The following is a 7,500-nucleotide window of genomic DNA, read 5'->3' on the forward strand; positions in this document are numbered from 1 at the left end:
GGCTCATGGGTCGATGAAGAACGCAGCTAACTGTGCGTCATCGTGTGAACTGCAGGACACATGAACATCGACATTTTGAACGCATATTGCAGTCCATGCTGTTATGTACTTTAATTAATTTTAAAGTGCTGCTTGGACTACATATGGTTGAGGGTTGTAAGACTATGCTAAATTAGTTGCTTATTCTTTTAGTCAATTAAAAGAATTTAAGCACATGGTATATTACTGGATTGTATTTTTCAATCCATAATATTAATAGCATAAAAAGAAATATAGAAAATATATTCTTGAACACCTCATATTTGAACGAAATTTTATAATAAATAAGAATCTTAGTATTCCCAAAAACAATAAAATTTCAATATTATTATTTCAAATAATATATACATTTAGAGGAACGTCTAGCATAAAATATTATTTTATTCTAGGATTGCCTTAAATGTAAAAAACCAAGAAAATAATATTGTTGTTATAATGAAGTAAGTAGTACGGGATGAAAAGATTGAATATTTATTATTAAGAAAATTATATTGGTGTTAAGAAATAATTATGTATGTTTCTTTAAAATAGCAAAAAGCTAAAATATAAAATAAATATAAATATTTTTATACAACCTCAACTCATATGGGACTACCCCCTGAATTTAAGCATATTAATGAGGGGAGGAAAAGAAACTAACAAGGATTTTCTTAGTAGCGGCGAGCGAAAAGAAAATAGTTCAGCACTAAGTCACTTTGTCTATATGGCAAATGTGAGATGCAGTGTATGGAATATCTTAATATCTAGTATGAGAAATTAACGATTTAAGTCCTTCTTAAATGAGGCCATTTACCCATAGAGGGTGCCAGGCCCGTATAACGTTAATGATTACTAGAAAGATATTTCCAAAGAGTCGTGTTGCTTGATAGTGCAGCACTAAGTGGGTGGTAAACTCCATCTAAAACTAAATATAACCATGAGACCGATAGTAAACAAGTACCGTGAGGGAAAGTTGAAAAGAACTCTGAATAGAGAGTTAAATAGTACGTGAAACTGCTTAGAGGTTAAGCCCGATGAACCTGAATATCCATTATGAAAAATTCATCATTATAACTGTGATATTTATAATATTATAGTAATAGTGTGCATTTTTTTCATATAAGGACATTGTAATCTATTAACATAATAAAATATTTATCAAAAGATCATTGGTGTTAAGTTTATTCAAATTAATTTGCTTTTAGCTTATTAACATAGAATAAATACTGATGATTTGATAAAGTGTTGATAGATTTTACATATATAATGCTTAAATTCTTTTGAATTTTACAATAATATTATTATCATTGATTTTAATATTAATTGTATGCATTTATATGATTAACAATGCGAAAGATTCAGGATACCTTCGGGACCCGTCTTGAAACACGGACCAAGGAGTCTAACATATGTGCAAGTCATTGGGTTATATTAAACCTAATGGCGAAATTAACTTAACTTTTATATAATGGGATTAATTTTTAGTGAAATATTTTACTATTAATTCAATCCCGGGGCGTTCCATATAGTTATGTATAATGATAATTTATTATTATTTATACCTCTAACTGGAGCGTACCTTGAGCATATATGCTGTGACCCGAAAGATGGTGAACTATACTTGATCAGGTTGAAGTCAGGGGAAACCCTGATGGAAGACCGAAACAGTTCTGACGTGCAAATCGATTGTCAGAATTGAGTATAGGGGCGAAAGACCAATCGAACCATCTAGTAGCTGGTTCCCTCCGAAGTTTCCCTCAGGATAGCTGGTGCATTTAAATATTATGTAAAATAATCTTATCTGGTAAAGCGAATGATTAGAGGCCTTAGGGTCGAAACGACCTTAACCTATTCTCAAACTTTAAATGGGTAAGAACCTCACCTTTCTTGATATGAAGGTTGAGGTTATGATATAATGTGCCCAGTGGGCCACTTTTGGTAAGCAGAACTGGCGCTGTGGGATGAACCAAACGTAATGTTACGGTGCCCAAATTAACAACTCATGCAGATACCATGAAAGGCGTTGGTTGCTTAAAACAGCAGGACGGTGGACATGGAAGTCGTAATCCGCTAAGGAGTGTGTAACAACTCACCTGCCGAAGCAACTAGCCCTTAAAATGGATGGCGCTTAAGTTGTATACCTATACATTACCGCTAAAGTACATGATTTATAATACAATTTCGGTTGGATTATAAATTTTGAAACTTTAGTGAGTAGGAGGGTACAATGGTGTGCTTAGAAGTGTTTGGCGTAAGCCTGCATGGAGCCGCCATTGGTACAGATCTTGGTGGTAGTAGCAAATAATCGAATGAGACCTTGGAGGACTGAAGTGGAGAAGGGTTTCGTGTGAACAGTGGTTGATCACGAGTTAGTCGGTCCTAAGTTCAAGGCGAAAGCCGAAAATTTTCAAGTTTTAATGAATTGTTGAGAATATATAATTATTATGTTTTCTTCATAGTAATTAAACACTTGAATAATTTTGAACGAAAGGGAATACGGTTCCAATTCCGTAACCTGTTGAGTATCCGTTTGTTATTAAAAATGGGCCTTGTGCTCATCCTGGCAACAGGAACGACCATAAAGAAGCCGTCGAGAGGTATCGGAAGAGTTTTCTTTTCTGTTTTATAGTCGTACTACCATGGAAGTCTTTCGAAGAGAGATATGGTAGATGGACTAGAAGAGCATGACATTTACTGTTGTGTCGATATTTTCTCCTCGGACCTTGAAAATTTATGGTGGGGTTACGCAAACTTCTCAACAGGCCGTACCAATATCCGCAGCTGGTCTCCAAGGTGAAGAGTCTCTAGTCGATAGAATAATGTAGGTAAGGGAAGTCGGCAAATTAGATCCGTAACTTCGGGATAAGGATTGGCTCTGAAGATTGAGATAGTCGGGCTTGATTGGGAAGCAATACCATGGTTTATGTACTCGTTCTGGGTAAATAGAGAATTTCGGTTCTTGTTCCCCGGATAGTAGTTACGTAGCCAATTGTGGAACTTTCTTGCTAAAATTTTATAAGAATTATATCGCAAGATATATATTCTTATTTAATTATAACGATTATCAATTAACAATCAATTCAGAACTGGCACGGACTTGGGGAATCCGACTGTCTAATTAAAACAAAGCATTGTGATGGCCCTAACGGGTGTTGACACAATGTGATTTCTGCCCAGTGCTCTGAATGTCAAAGTGAAGAAATTCAAGTAAGCGCGGGTAAACGGCGGGAGTAACTATGACTCTCTTAAGGTAGCCAAATGCCTCGTCATCTAATTAGTGACGCGCATGAATGGATTAACGAGATTCCTACTGAAAAATCTAAGTTTAACATTATTAATTAAGTTTAATAGTAATAATTTAGATTAAGTATTTTATATTATTATGTATTGAAAAAAATAAAATATATATAATATATGTAATATATAAATATTTATGTTATATTAACATACTTGTTATATATATATATATATTATTTTTAACAGTTTTTTTAAGAATCTTCATAAATTAATTGAATATAAGAAAACATTTTTTTATTTTTTTTTGAACGCGAAGTACTTTATTTTCTCAATATTCATTGAGAACATAAGGTAGTGTTATAGATTGTTATCAAACGACTATTACAATATACTGAAAAACAATTGTGAAATATACAAAAATTAATATATTGTATAGTTGTTAGAGAGAATCTTATAACATAAAGATACAGATTTTTGAACGCAAAGTACTTTATTTCTCAATATTCATTGAGAACATAAGGTAGTGTTATATAGATTGTTATCAAACGACTATTACAATATACTGAAAAACAATTGTGAAATATACAAAAATTAATATATTGTATAGTTGTTAGAGAGAATCTTATAACATAAAGATACAGATTTTTGAACGCAAAGTACTTTATTTCTCAATATTCATTGAGAACATAAGGTAGTGTTATATAGATTGTTATCAAACGACTATAATATGAATATATAATGGTATATTGAATAGTTGTTAGAGAGAACCTTAACATAAAGATACAGCTTTGAACGCAAAGTTATCAAACGACTTTTACAATATACTGAAAAGCAATTGAAATATACAAAAATTAATATAATGGTATATTGTATAATATAAAAACTAAGTTTGGTTAAACGGCGGGCATAAAAATGATTTTATTTACGTAGCCAAATGCATCGTCATCTTATTAGTGACGCGCAAAAAGGAATTCAGGAGATTCCTACTGTCCCTATTTGCGAAGAGCCGAAACCACATATAAAGAGCCAAAACGCCGAAACCACGTATATTTGCATATAAAAAAAACTAAGTTTGGTTAAACGGCGGGCATAAAAATGATTTTATTTACGTAGCCAAATGCATCGTCATCTTATTAGTGACGCGCAAAAAGGAATTCAGGAGATTCCTACTGTCCCTATTTGCGAAGAGCCGAAACCACATATAAAGAGCCAAAAGGCCGAAAAAACGTATATTTGCATATAAAAAAAACTAAATTTGGTTAAACGGCGGGCATAAAAATGATTTTATTTACGTAGCCAAATGCATCGTCATCTTATTAGTGACGCGCAAAAAGGAATTCAGGAGATTCCTACTGTCCCTATTTGCGAAGAGCCGAAACCACATATAAAGAGCCAAAACGCCGAAAAAACGTATATTTGCATATAAAAAAAACTAAATTTGGTTAAACGGCGGGCATAAAAATGATTTTATTTACGTAGCCAAATGCATCGTCATCTTATTAGTGACGCGCAAAAAGGAATTCAGGAGATTCCTACTGTCCCTATTTGCGAAGAGCCGAAACCACATATAAAGAGCCAAAAGGCCGAAAAAACGTATATTTGCATATAAAAAAAACTAAATTTGGTTAAACGGCGGGCATAAAAATGATTTTATTTACGTAGCCAAATGCATCGTCATCTTATTAGTGACGCGCAAAAAGGAATTCAGGAGATTCCTACTGTCCCTATTTGCGAAGAGCCGAAACCACATATAAAGAGCCAAAAGGCCGAAAAAACGTATATTTGCATATAAAAAAAACTAAATTTGGTTAAACGGCGGGCATAAAAATGATTTTATTTACGTAGCCAAATGCATCGTCATCTTATTAGTGACGCGCAAAAAGGAATTCAGGAGATTCCTACTGTCCCTATTTGCGAAGAGCCGAAACCACATATAAAGAGCCAAAACGCCGAAACCACGTATATTTGCATATAAAAAAAACTAAGTTTGGTTAAACGGCGGGCATAAAAATGATTTTATTTACGTAGCCAAATGCATCGTCATCTTATTAGTGACGCGCAAAAAGGAATTCAGGAGATTCCTACTGTCCCTATTTGCGAAGAGCCGAAACCCCATATAAAGAGCCAAAACGCCGAAACCACGTTCATACAAGTAAAAAAATTTCATATAAATACTAAATAATTTTCATATAGATACTAAGTTTATGAATTCATACAAGTAAATAATTTTCATATAAATACTAAATAATTTTCATATAGATACTAAGTTAATGAATTCATACAAGTTAAAAATTTTCATATAAATACTAAATAATTTTCATATAGATACTAAGTTAATGAATTCATACAAGTTAAAAATTTTCATATAAATACTAAATAATTTTCATATAGATACTAAGTTTATGAATTCATACAAGTAAAAAATTTTCATATAAATACTAAATAATTTTCATATAGATACTAAGTTTATGAATTCATACAAGTAAATAATTTTCATATAAATACTAAATAATTTTCATATAGATACTTAATAAATTTCATATAAATACTAATTAATTTTCATATAGATACTAAGTTAATGAATTCATACAAGTTAAAAATTTTCATATAAATACTAAATAATTTTCATATAGATACTAAGTTTATGAATTCATACAAGTAAAAAATTTTCATATAAATACTAAATAATTTTCATATAGATACTAAGTTAATGAATTCATACAAGTTAAAAATTTTCATATAAATACTAAATAATTTTCATATAGATACTAAGTTTATGAATTCATACAAGTAAAAAATGTTCATATAAATACTAAATAATTTTCATATAGATACTAAGTTTATGAATTCATACAAGTAAAAAATTTTCATATAAATACTAAATAATTTTCATATAGATACTAAGTTTATGAATTCATACAAGTTAAAAATTTTCATATAAATACTAAATAATTTTCATATAGATACTAAGTTTATGAATTCATACAAGTAAAAAATTTTCATATAAATACTAAATAATTTTCATATAGATACTAAGTTTATGAATTCATACAAGTAAATAATTTTCATATAAATACTAAATAATTTTCATATAGATACTAAGTTAATGAATTCATACAAGTTAAAAATTTTCATATAAATACTAAATAATTTTCATATAGATACTAAGTTAATGAATTCATACAAGTTAAAAATTTTCATATAAATACTAAATAATTTTCATATAGATACTAAGTTAATGAATTCATACAAGTTAAAAATTTTCATATAAATACTAAATAATTTTCATATAGATACTAAGTTTATGAATTCATACAAGTAAATAATTTTCATATAAATACTAAATAATTTTCATATAGATACTAAGTTAATGAATTCATACAAGTTAAAAATTTTCATATAAATACTAAATAATTTTCATATAGATACTAAGTTAATGAATTCATACAAGTTAAAAATTTTCATATAAATACTAAATAATTTTCATATAGATACTAAGTTTATGAATTCATACAAGTAAAAAATTTTCATATAAATACTAAATAATTTTCATATAGATACTAAGTTTATGAATTCATACAAGTAAATAATTTTCATATAAATACTAAATAATTTTCATATAGATACTTAATAAATTTCATATAAATACTAATTAATTTTCATATAGATACTAATTTTCATATAAGTACTAAGTGTATGAATTCATACAACTAAATAATTTTCATATAAGTACAAAAAATTTAAAAAAAAAAATAAATGTTAAGCTATTTTTGATGTTGTAATATTTCTTATAAGCATAATGCTCATAGAAAATGATATAAATTACTTGTATATATATGAATTTAAAACTTTTATATGGTTAAAAAGATTTTCTCCATACGATTTCCGGTTGGTGAGGTGTACGTGGCAGAAAACATATATGTTGTATGAAACTTCAACATTAGTACTTGTATGAAAATTTTAATACTTGTATGAAATTGCATACTTAGTACTTATATGAAAATTATTTTCATATATTTATAAAAGTATTTAAGTGTAATATATAAATGAGAGCAAAAAAATTTATTCCTGGTTTGCTACAGTTGGTTTAAATAGAAATAATTTTGTTAATAATGAAATGTTATTAATTGAGATTATTCTTCTATACCTAACATAATGTAGTCGTTTTTTTTTTAATTTAACTTTTTTTGGGGTTTGTTCTTCTATTCACATAAAATATATGTGGGTAAAGAATAAAATTCAATA

At 28.9% G+C, this 7,500-nt stretch overlaps 1 non-coding gene and 1 pseudogene across 1 annotated transcript in view; both read left to right on the forward strand.

Moving 5' to 3' along the window:
- Positions 1-157, forward strand: part of LOC128923858 (5.8S ribosomal RNA) — a 179-nt gene extending 22 nt beyond the window's left edge. The window contains exon 1 of the ribosomal RNA XR_008472581.1: positions 1-157. This exon is cut by the window's left edge and continues 22 nt beyond it. This is a non-coding gene — a ribosomal RNA (5.8S ribosomal RNA).
- A 453-nt stretch (positions 158-610) lies between these two features.
- Positions 611-3,624, forward strand: LOC128923863 (large subunit ribosomal RNA; annotated as a pseudogene).
- The last annotated feature ends 3,876 nt before the right edge of the window (positions 3,625-7,500 follow it).

This window comes from Zeugodacus cucurbitae, unplaced genomic scaffold (genome assembly GCF_028554725.1).
Source record: "Zeugodacus cucurbitae isolate PBARC_wt_2022May unplaced genomic scaffold, idZeuCucr1.2 ctg00000068.1, whole genome shotgun sequence".
In the NCBI taxonomy this organism is placed as follows: domain Eukaryota; kingdom Metazoa; phylum Arthropoda; class Insecta; order Diptera; family Tephritidae; genus Zeugodacus; species Zeugodacus cucurbitae.